General features: G+C 35.3%; 1 pseudogene; it reads left to right on the forward strand.

Moving 5' to 3' along the window:
- The window catches only part of LOC122105515, a 59489-nt pseudogene extending 47127 nt beyond the window's left edge, over positions 1-12362 (forward strand).
- Positions 12363-13079: the final 717 nt, after the last annotated feature.

Raw genomic sequence — 13079 nt, forward strand, 5'->3', positions numbered from 1 at the left:
AAGAGAACAGAGAAGGGTCTGGGGGGTAGGAGGAAACATACCCTTCAAAGCCACACTGACAGTAACCCACTTCTTTCAGTTAGGTGCCACATCCAATTTCTGAGATCCTCAATGGATTAATATATTGATGAAAGGATATCCTTCAAGATGTAATCATTGAGCCAGGCTCAGGTGGTTCACATCTGTTACCCTAGCTATTCAGGAGACTGAGATCTCAGGATAGCAGTTCAAAGCCAGCCCAGGCAGGAACAGCTGTGAGACTCTTATCTCCAATAAATTACCAACAAGCTGGAAGTGGAGCTGTGGCTCAAATGGTAGAGTGCTAGGCTTGAGGGAAAGAAACTTAAGAGACAGCATCCAGGCCTGGAGTTCAAGGCCAGTACTGGCAAAAGAAAAAAAATCCAGTCAGTAGTCAAAAACACATCAGCTGACAACCAAGCCCTTAATACATGAGCCAAGAAGAGACAGTTTTAGATTTGGATCATAATAGTGATAATATTCAGAATTTCTGACAAATAATGTGAGAATCATAATGAATATTCCTAGGATTCTAAATCAGACCTATGCCATCTGCTACAGGTAGCTATATTAAAAGAAAAGATGTTTATTATTCAGCATTTATAGAGGGTGAAATCCTAAACCTCAGAACACTATCAATTAATTGTTAATACAGCATGAGGTTTCAGATATACATTGGACATTATCAAAGCTATGAAGAATAGTTTGGCTATATCTGTAGCTCAATAAAAATGCAAATATAGATACACATGTATAAAATCTTTGGGCATAATAGATATGCTCTAAGTATGGATCCTTGAAGGATGTTTCACTAGAAATATGAGTATTAATATCCAGGTAGGCAATATGATACCCTTAAAGCATAATAAATTTAGTTTCTTCCTCTTGCAAAGGTCTGACAATAGAGAGAGATGTATTCTAAGCATTGGTTCAACAGAGCTTAGTAAAGATCACAATTGTGGATTTTATGGTATACCAAGAATATATACCACTAGTAGGGCCTTATATTGCACCATTCTCTGCAAGGAGATTATGTTGAATCTCTTCTATTAAGTTTCATGGAAAATGGATACGTATTATGTACATTTATTTGTCTTTGTATCCACAAATATTTATTAACTATCAACATTTTTGAACTCACAGAATATTTTCTCTAATGAGTCAAGGCACTCATTTTAGGAAAAAGAAGGTGGAGTATTCATCACATGCTCATGGAATAAATGAATTTTACATTTACCTAACCCTATCATGTGACAAACCTAATGTAAAGATTCAACGGAAGACCTCAGTTAGAAGAGAATACATTAGTTGGAAGGCAATACAGTAAAATGATAGAAATCACTCCTACAAGATGGATTCTAGACTTCTATTAAAGATTTTTTGATGATGTTTCCTCTCTTTTGAAAACAAATAAACGGGAACTAAGGAGTGAACATATCTTGGGGTTCTCTTTATGCTAATCATAATAGACAATTCAAAAAATGTTTAATTATCTTCTCCCAACTAGAGATCTTTTTTTAAGTTAGATTCACTTCTTCAAGAAGTAATTGTTCATTTAGATTAGGTGAGAATTGTCCCACTGCACAGAAAAATAAAGTTGCTACCTGTCCATTTAGGGTTTCCAATTCAAAGAAAAATAGACTAGCATAGTCTGAGATGTCTGAAATTGCCAACAGGAAACTACTTGATTGCTATGTTACTTCCTTCCCACATGATAGGAATACATAGTACTTGAAAGAACTTGTAATACAATAGTAACAGTAGCATGAAAACTACAACCACCAAACAAAGCAGGACACTTGAAGATAATGCTAATTTTCTTTAAAGAAATAAATGGTCTCAATAACCATTCCTGGTAAGGAATCTCAGCTATTTAATGTTCTGGCTAGCTGCAAATGAAATACTGAAGAGGTATCAGAAAATAAATGCAGATATAAACTACAAGCTCATAAAGTACTGAGAAGAGAGGCTACTATTCATATATTTTCTTGGCTTGTTGTGTCCATGTGTTTCTTTATATGTCAATTCATCTATTCTCATCTCTTTCCTCTGATTACCTTCAACTTCACATTCCTGGAGTTTTGTCTTATAATTGTTTTTTTTTCTTTAGATAAGAAAAAATATTGGGTATTAACTGACTTTGATAAATAATATTGCTAATAATAAGTTCAGTAACAATTGGTCTTTGGTATCTTTTCATAAATGGAGAAGTTGACAACTACATTATTTGTACAAAGAACTATTGCACCTTGTTAAGTGGTAACATGAAGCTGTTATATTGTTTTATATAGGTCCAAACATTTTTATAATGATGTGCAATGAAAGTATAGAATCTTTCATTCTTTGTACAATATGACATTTATAAGTTTATTGCATTTCAGCTGTAGAGCAATCATTTTGTCAAGAAAGAATACAAAAGACTGATGCAGCATTAGTAGATCATACCTGGAATAGAGATAGTTAGCCATTATAAGTCATGATGTTTCTTCTCTTCTTTTTCTTTTATTCTTTTTGTGGTATTGATGTTTGAACTTAGCTCCTATCACTAAGTACATTGCTACTGGTCCCACACCCTAAATCCTTTTTTTAAGTTTATTTTTCAGAAAGAATCTTGTGTCTTGGCAAAGGCTGGCATCAGACAACAGTCTTCCTACCTCAGCTTCCTAAATAGCTGATGTGACAACCATGAACTGACAAGTAGTTATTTAAATGGCCCTCAATTACCAGCTGAGGCAGCTCAGTAAGGGCATGGTCCCAGACCAATTATTCTGTCACCTGTAGACTACAGAACTGAAGCAGTTGCACTCTAAATCCTTGGAAAATATTCTACCTCTTGGAAGACAAGAACACACTGCTGTAGATTTCCTTAGTTTGGCCATTGAAGAATTCTGGGATTGCCTTCTGTTTCCGAAAAGACCTCAATCCCAGCTTTTGTGTTTGTCCTATATGTTTCTAAGTTTCTTATTCACCTTATCTTAGAACTACAGGTATATTCTGCTTGATACCTTCACCATAAACTTTGGCACCTTTAAAAGATCTTCTTTGTCCTTTTCAAAGAAATAACTGTACTAGTTAACTAGTTATAATATTAAATCTCCTTTGTTCAAATTGCTAGCATAGTTTCTGTTTTCTGAGTTGACCCATATTAAACCAATGTCATTTCAACTTGCATTTCTATTCTAACTCTTGACCATCTTTTGCTTTTCTTTTCTTTTTTGCTTTTATTCTTCTTTTTCCTATTATTATCTCACTCCATTGGCCCATTGGATTGAATTTGAACATCATCTTATATGGCCTTATGTACATAGCTTTTGAACTTTTCTGCTCATCTGATAAGATAATCCTCGTACAAATAAGGGACTATATTTCTTTGGGTCTGGCTTACTTCATTTAATATGATTTTTTCCAAGTCTTTCCATTTCCTAACAAATGGGGCAATGTCATTCTTTCTGATGGAAGCATAGAATTCCATTGCATATTATATAAAATATATATAATGTTGTATGTAATATACAATGTATTATATATATAGTACATTTTCTTGATACACATCTACTGAGAGCCATCTGGGTTGGTTCCATATCTTAACTATGGTGAATAATGCTGCTATAAACATAGTTGTGCTGGTAGCTTTAGTATGGCCTTATTTGTGATCATTTGGGTAAATGCCCAAAAGTGGGATTGCAGGGTCAGAGGGGAGCTCTATGTACAGTCTTTTGAGGAACCTCCATACTACTTTCCAAAGTGGTTGAACAAGTTTACACTCACATCAACAATGCAGTAAGGTTCCCTTCTGTCCACATTCCCTCCATCATCTGTTGTTATTAGAGTTCTTGATTATAGCCATTTTAACTGGGGTGAGGTAGAATCTCAATATTTTTTTGATTTGCACTTCTTTTATGGTTATAGAAGTTGAGCATTTCTTCATGTGTCTATTGGCCATTCTTATTTCTTCTTCAGAGAAGTCTCTCTTTAAGTCTTTAGCCAATTTATTAATGGGGAAGTTTTTTCTTTGAGTATATGTTTTTGGAGGTTTTAATTTTTTGAGTTCTAAGTATATTTAAGATATGAGGTCCTTGTTTGTTGTATGGCTAGTGAAGATCTTCTCCCAGGCCTTGGGCTTCCTATTTATCTCACTGGTTATGCCCTTTGCCATGCAGAAGCTCTGCAGTTTCATGCAATCCCATTTGTCCAACATTTCTTGGATTTGTTGTGTTTCTGGGTCTTTGTTAAAAAAATTTTGTTTATGAACATTTGGGTAACTACCCAAAAGTAGGATTGCTGGGTCAGAGGGGAGCTCTACGTGGAGTCTTTTGAGGAACCTCCAGACTACTTTCCAAATGGTTGAACAAGTTTACACTCCCACCAACAATGCAGTAAGGTTCCCCTCCGGCATCTGTTATTAGAGTTCTTGATTATAGCCATTCTAACTGGGTTGAGGTGGTATCTCAATGTTGTTTTGATTTGCATTTCTTTTATGGCTAGGAAGGTTGAGCATTTTTTTCATGTGACTATTGGCCATCCTTCTTTCCTCTTCAGAGAAGTTTCTCTTTAAGTCTTTAGCACACTTATTTATTGGGCAGTTGTTTCTTTGAAGATTTGTTGCTGGGGAATTTAATTTTTTGAGTTCCAAGCATATTTTAGATATGCGACCCTTGTCTGTTGTATGCCTAGTGAAGATCTTCTCACAATCTGTGGGCTTTCTATTGATCTTGCTAGCTATGTTCTTTACCCAAATGTTCACAAGCAAGACGCCACTAAAGCTACCAGCACAACTATGTTTATTACAGCATTATTTACCATAGCTAAGATATGGAACCAACCCAGATGCCCCTAAGTCGATGACTGGATCTAGAAAATGTGGTATATATACACAACGGAATTCTATGCCTCCATCAGAAAGAATGACATTGCCCCATTTGTTAGGAAATGGAAAGACTTGGAAAAAAATTATATTAAGTGAAGTAAGCCAGGCTCAAAGAAACATAGGCCCCATGGTTTCCCTTATTTTCAATAACTAGTATATGTCTGAGTCAAGCAGAAAAGGTCAGATAAGTTGATGTTACGGAAATGAACCCTAAGATATGCATTCAAATGTTTTTTTTCTTTCATGCAATTGTTTCTAACACATTTATAAGATTATTTCTTTGTTGCTTTGTATGTCCCTCCCCCACAGTATAACCCCTGCTTTCATTGTATTTGATGTCGGTATAATTTGTTGACGGGAAAGGAAAAAACAAATCGTTTAAATAGGGATACAGGTGGACCCATTGCAACAATGAGATGTATAAGCCATTATGTCGAAACGAACTTTACAACTTTGGTGGGAGGGAGGATTAGGTGGGAGGTAGGAGAAACAAAGGAGGAGGCTACAATGCTTCATAAGAAATGTACTCTTTATCTTGCCCATGTTATTGTAACCCCTCTGTGCAGTATTTTCACAATGAAAAAAAAAATTTGGCCTGTGCCAAGGATCCCTAGATTTTCTTCTATTCCTTCCTGTAATATTTTCAGGGTGTCTGCTTTTATTTTGAGGTCTTTGATCAATTAAAGTAACCATGTTTAATTAGTATTTCATTTTTATTTTATAGTATTTCATTTTTTATTTATTTATTTATTTATTATTTTTGGGTCTGGTCATGGGTCCTGAACTCTGGGCCTGGGTGCTGTCCCTCAGCTCTTCAGCTCAAGGCTAGCACTCTACCACTTGACCCACAGTGCCACTTCTGGCTTTTTTTTTCTGCTTATGTGGTGCTGAGGAATCGAACCCAGGGCCTCAAGTATGCAAGGTGAGCGCACTACCACTGAGCCACCTTTCCTGCCCTCATTTTATTTTTAAATGAGGACAAATAAGGATTTAAAATTTTTTCCCTAGAAAAGGTATTTTTAAAATGTTAGCTATATTTATTTTCTTATGCTAAGCAAGCCTTTGACTATAGAATCGGAGCAAGTATACAATCTCAGGCTCAGTGTTGGAATGTCCTGTGCTAAACATCACTCCAAACTCCAATCAGTTTTATCAGCTTTCTCATATACACATAATTTGTATTAGAAAACAAAGTTTATCCCAGAGTGATAAATGCTAGGAAAGAGGAAATGATGGACAGTGAACACAATTCAGAATAGGAAATAAAAGAGAAGACATAATATATCATGTATAGGTAGCAAGCTTTACTCTTGGATATAGTCAGAAGCTGAAGATCAATGAGCAAATCTTCCATTGGAAGATTATTAACTTGTCCATATTTATAATTTGCATATGTAATTTTTATTTGGGTTCATCTATTCCTTAATTACTATGTATTTGTGCCTAAAAGAGAAAAATGTCAAAATAGAATAATTAAGGCAGGAAATATACTTGGCCATCACAAAGAACCTCCTGATGTGTACAAAGAATTTCACTTATTGTTAACATGTTTCAGTCAAAAAGGCAAGATACGTTTTAAACAAAAATTATTCTAATTCATCATCTGAGTTACTAGTCATATCATTAATGTGGCCTTGACCCAGGAGAATGGTTTATTATTACAGAACAAATAAAAAGCACTTTTATTTTAATTAGATAAGAATTAGGATTTTAAAACATGCATGTTAAATCCTTCTTTCCTTTTGCCAAAGAAATTCATTTCTAGATTATTCCTTAGACATCAAGATGAAGACATTTTACTTCCTTTAGAAATAACCTGATAAAGACCTGTGGAACAGATGGAGGGCCCAACCTGGAGCAAACCTTCCAGAGACAAATCTGTCATTAAGTCCCTGCAAATCACATTTTCCCACATCATGTGCTAGCTAATAATGTACTTTGCTATTGCACAAGACACTGTAGCCTTGCAAAAGCCTACTCTGCTGCTTTTAAAATGTGACAATACCAAAACAGAATTAAGATTGGAGTATCATAGAAAATATTATGGCCACAGGATGTATATATGATTGTGTAATAAGATCTGTTCATGTCTAAATTCATGTTTTTTTTTATTGCAAACCTATGTTGCTCAGAGGTGAAAATGGGAATTTGCTATTACAGATTGATTTTTCTCACTTTCTTATGATTATAAACACACCTGTTCTAAATAACTTCATAATGATACACTGAAGAAGTTCTGTGCTAATTATTTCTTCTGTATTTGCCTAGAAAAGGAGTTGGTCTTTTGATAGCTAATTGTCAAAACAGCAATTTGCCCAAGGAACAGAATATGTAATAGTAGATAAACATAACATTTCACATTACGTATTACATATAATTGAATTTTCCACCCTTGTTTGGCTGCTCTTTTCTGTTAGAGACAATCTTGGCTCTGAATAGTAAGTATTGAAGCATATCTACACATTGTTTTAGGTTGTGCATTTTACCATGTAAATAATACAGTTCCCGGTTCCTATAACTATAAATCTCCAATGCAGCATTCATAATTTTAATAATTTGTAGCAATCTGGATCTGTAGTCTCTGAAAATTTTACTATATCGAAATACAGTTGAGCAGTAATTCACATTTTTTAAAGAAATTTTTAAAGAAATATAAAACATTTTCCAGTGTCTGTAACACCTAAAAAGAATTATTTATTTTAGTGAAAATGTTATGTGAATTTTACTGAAGTGAAAGTGAACCACACTGCAATCAACCAAAGGGGTGCAGAGGACTAGTACTTGGTTTTCCTGTGTTTGTTTTGTAGTTTCAATGTTTTTAAATCCACAAATGTTAGTACAAGGGGGTTACAGCATAGCATATCCCCATGTACAGTTGCATCTTGACCAGTAACTCCTTCCATGACCCCATCATCTTTTCCTTCTCCTTGTAGTCACATCGAATTTCCCACTTGCTTTACCACATACCGACATAGAGTATTATGACTGTGTTAGTAAAAACATTTTAAAATTTAAATTATATTAACAGTGAGAATTCTTCAAATAAATCCTTCTTTTAGCAAAGGCTCTTTAAGACTCACTATAAAATTAAAATTTTATAATTTTAATATTTTAAATAATTTGAATGTTTTTTATGAGCTTAGTAGTCAATGAGAACAGAGTTAACATTCTACAAGAAGATCCTAAATCATGGAAAACTCTCAGCCCTGTTCTTTTTATTTATGTTTTTACTTTTTTGTCAGTCGTAGGCTTGAACTCAGGGCCTATCTCTTTCACTTAAGGCTCATGCTCTACCACTTTGATTCACAGCTCCACTTTATGTTTTCTGGTGTTTAATTGGAGATAAGAATCTAATAGATATTCCTGCCCAGGCTGGTTATGATGCAGGATACTTAGAACTGAGCCTCCTTAGTACCTTGGATTACAGGAATGAGCAGCCCAGCATCCAGTGCAGCATTCACTTTTTCATGGCTTCCTAAACTACTTTTTGAAATGGAAAAAAAATTAATACATAACCTAAAATTAAGATAAGTGAAGGAAAGGGTGGGTTGGGAGGGTTGGGTGTGAATGTTGAAAGGGGGATAGTGATCAAGATTAATTTTATCCATAAACTGTTTGTTGAATGGCAAGTCCTTTGTACAACTATGTAAAGATAATAAAAAATTCCAATAAAAGAATATTAAAAGTTAGCAAGGTTTTGTCTTCTTCCCTGTGTGTGCTTGTAATTCCTTACCTCAAATAGTATTAACAGCACTTGAATGTGAACTTATTCAGTTAAATACTTCGGTCTTTCTTCACCTAAATTCTGCACTCCCAGGAAATAGAATAGTTATAGGTTCCTTTTGAATAGGGAGCTAAGATAGCAATGTTACTATGCTTCTGGAAGTTTATAGCATATTATATATAGCTACATGTAATATAAATGTGTTGACGGGCACCGCTAGCTCACACCTGTAATCCTAGCTACTCAGGAGGCTGAGCGCTGCCAGCCCGGGCAGGAAAGTCCATGAAACTCTTCTCTCTAATAAACCACCAGATAACCGGAAGTGGCTCTGTAGCTCAAGTGGTAGACTGCTAACCTTGGGCTGAAGAGCTGAGGGTCAGTGCGCAGGCCCAGAGTTCAAGCCCACGACCGACCCCCCAAAAAAATGTGTCACACACATATTTATGTCTGTGAGTATGTATGTATGCATACATTTATGTATCATAGACCACTTTTTTAGTACATAATGGCAATCTACTCATTTGCGTGATTTTTGAAATTATATTGTTTTCGGTCCTTATTTCACACTATCATCCATATGATATTGTGTGAAATTTAAAGTTAGAGCTTGATTGCCAAAGCAATGAATTATTCTGTTTAAATCCCAAGATGAATTTGAGGGGGTAAAAGTGTTGCTGAGGTTATAAAGATTGTATGGCTGGGGCTGGGAAGGTGGCTCAGTGGTAGAGTGCTTGCTTTGCACTCATGAGGTCCTGAGGTCGATTCCTCAGCACCACATAAGCAGAAAAAGCCTAAAGTGGTGCTGTGGCTCAAGTGGTAGAGCATTAGCCTTGAGCTGAAGAGCTGAGGGATAGTGCTCAGGCCCAGAATTCAGGCCCCAGGACTGGCAAAAAAACAGATTATATGGCTGATTTACATTCCTCTGAAGATTTTGAGTATGTTTTCACCTTTCAGTATTATTGATAAAAGCATGTTAATAGCTTAGTATTATAACTTCAATAAATATATGAGCTAATAAGAAGAGATATGAAGGAATAAGAAGCAAGTCAACTGTTAAAAAAAATACTCACTAAGCATTGCTTAATATATGTTCTGAAATTCAAAACAAGAACAAAAATTAAAGTTTGAGTAATGAAGGAGGATTGAAATTCAGTTTTGACATACTCTATTAGATTAAAAGAATTCTAATGTTTAAGAGAATATAAGATATTTAATAAATAGCATTACATGTTGTGTTCGTTAATGTGTAGTCAATAAACCAGAAGGCAGAAATTAAAGCACATGTTACCTGTTATGGAATCAGAGTTAAATACATATAAATACATATACATATGTATATGATTTATTTTTTGTCATATACTATTTAGCAAGTTGTGAAATGTCATTTTACATGCATTCATTCTGCTGATGTATTATAATTTATATATATATGGTCACCAGACTATGTCCTTTTAGCCTAATTTGCAGGAGAGCATGTATAGAAGAAAACATTTTGTGGGTATATTGTAAAATCTCTCTCCACAGTTTTTGTTACATGGGTTAGAATTGCAAAGCAAGTAATGCTGCTATTTTTGGTAGTCAATGAATATCATGCCTGCTTTTGAAGGACAGCTTTTGCTTTAGGAAGGATTCTCCTTTGACATTGTGTCCCCTACATTTGTGGTTGGTTAGTTGCACAGCTACCTGGTTCCTGAGGAGAAAGTAGATTAACTATTCTAACAGAAATTCTCATACATATTTTTCACACATAAGTTTGATCATATTTTCTGTAGAATTTTAAGAATCTTTTCTTTGAATTTTTTTCATTAGCAGTTTTGTTTTCTCATAGTTTAGGTATGGATTATGTTATCCTACTTGAGATGCAATAAATTCATAATTAGATCATCTTTAACCCAGGGCTTCTCATTTTATTCTTTCTTTAATTTCTCCTTGGTAATGCCAATAGACATTTAATAGTATGCCTAATTTTGTCCTACAGTTTGTGAGGACTAACATATCAGTTTTATCGTCTATTTGCATTATGTTATGTATTGGATAATTAGTCTTGATCTATTTTCAAATTAACTATCTCCTTCATCTACGTCAAAAGCTTCTTTCATTGAAACTTCTAAGATTGCTGAAAATGTAAATATATTTTATGTTTTTGTTAGAAACTTCTTTGTCAAATCATTAAAAATGAATTTTCCTGTAATCATTTAAGCATACTGTAATTACTTAAGTTTGCCTTATCATCGCTGAGTTTTTGTTTTTTGTTTGTTTGTTTGTTTGTTTTGGTCAGTCATGGGGCCTGAACTCTGGGCCTGAGCGCTGTCCCTCAGCTCTTCAGCTCAAGGCTAGCGCTCTTCCACTTGAGCTACAAAGCCACTTCTGGTTTTCTGGTGGTTTATTAGAGAGAAGAGGCCATCGCTTTTTTTAATGTAAATTTTTCAGATTTTTTGTTTTACTAATATATCTGAAATGTACAATATGTATTGTTTCTTTCACACACACATCCACACATAAGCTGGGTAGATAGAAATACTATAGTGTCTCAAGAGATTATTGATTGTATGACGAATTTGAGATTGCAAAACTTCCACTGTATGCCAAGAAACCTAGTTATGAGTCTGAGCTATTGTTCATTTATGATGATAATGATGATGATGATGATGATGATGATGATGATGATGATGATAATGATGATGATGATGATGATGAATGTATTATCTCCAAATGGCTGTTCAAATCTATTTATCAAGTCTATTCATATGCACAATTCATCTTGATTAGAATGTGATCTTAGGATCAGCTAATTTCAACTCTGCCTAACCTCTTCTTTCTATTGTACCCATTCAGAATTTCTCTACTAATTTGTTGAATTATAATATTAACCCCACAGGTGCAGTGGTAGCGGGGTGGAAGAGCAGCCCCAGGGATCATGGTGTTCTACTTCACCAGTAGTGACCAGTAAGACAGGAGACACCTGTGCATAGTCTCAGTGGAGGGGCTGCCCTGCTTGCAATGGAAAACCTGTAAAAACCATTCACCGGTAGAGTGAAAAGTGACCAAATGTTGCCGATTTGCTGTGAGGTAGTTAATAGATCTTACTTACACTTATTTACATGGGAAAGGATAAATATGAAAAGGAAGAGGTGATAAAGTATGGCTGGCCAGAAGATATTTGGTTTCATGTAGACAAAAATCTCTTCAGTTCATGTATACCTTCGATTACATAAGCAAGAGAAGATAGAAGACATTCCAAAGGAGGTGTTAAAGGACTGTGCCCACCTTGTGAAGGCCAACAGAACACAAGGCTGCAAGATGAACAATGTTAATGTGGTATACACGCCATAGTCTAACCTGAAGAAAACAGCTGACATGGTTTTGGGGCAGATAGCTCTTCACAGGCAGAAGGATGTAAAAATTGTGACAATCAAGAAGAAAGTGAATTAGATCCTGAACCAATTAGAAAAGACTAAATCAGAGTGGTTCCCAGACGTGGCAGCACAGAGAGAGATAGACCATGAAGAGAGAAATGAGAAAAAAAAAAAGCCCAGATTCAGGAAATCAAAAGGAGAAAGAAGAGATGAAGAAGAAGAAGGAAATAGAGGAACTAAAGAGGTATTCATTCCTAATGAAATTGAGAACACGTCTTCAAATCAGGATGGCCAAGATTCCAATGAATTCATGTGAAAAGAAGAAAGGACCTTTGAAAGACGTGAATGGAGGAACAGTGGCAGAACTTTTGATTTCATCTATGTTATAATGATAAAATATCAACCAACCAAAAATCTCTCTTCATTCTACATTATTATCCATTTTGCGATTCAAGAGAAATAGCTTTGGTTTTGCTGACAGCAAAGGAACAGGTTGTCTATATAACACAGCAGAACTTGAAGACAGTATATAATTCTAGGGAAACTAAGTACTTTTGGCAGAACTCATCTCAGCACTTGGTAGAAGCTAGCTGCCCTTGCTTGTGAGATAGATTTTAGAGCAAAGCCACTCTGAAAAGTGGTCAGGCCCTGAAAATCAGAGTCTGAAATGCTTTTCATAGTCATAAAATACTGTTTTTTTTTTCTTATCTTTCTAGGAAAAGGTGGTTGGTGGGTAATATAGGACAGTGTTCTCCCATGCCTGATTTTCTGACTAGATAAAGGGATGCATGGATTTTGAAGATGTTGAGGATATTTCAGTATTTGCATTCTCTGTTGTCATCTGAGTCTGGTGACTGGTGATCCTCAGCTCTTGTGTCCTTGCTTTCAGTGAGTTGGCCTCTATTTTAGCCCCATCGTATTTAAAGAAATAGTTGATTATAATCGTGTTTGGACCTGGGGGGCAATTGCTTCCTGAGAATGAAGTCACCAATGCCATGGATAGGGTGACTTCCCTCTGCCAGTCAGTTTGGGGCCCGAGATAAATAGACGAAGGAATAGTCTCAACATTGGGTGGGAGAGATGAGTTACCAAATTTAGCATGAGGCATAATCCA

Source organism: Dipodomys spectabilis, unplaced genomic scaffold (assembly GCF_019054845.1).
Source record: "Dipodomys spectabilis isolate Male_0828 unplaced genomic scaffold, ASM1905484v1 ptg000032l, whole genome shotgun sequence".
Taxonomy (NCBI): domain Eukaryota; kingdom Metazoa; phylum Chordata; class Mammalia; order Rodentia; family Heteromyidae; genus Dipodomys; species Dipodomys spectabilis.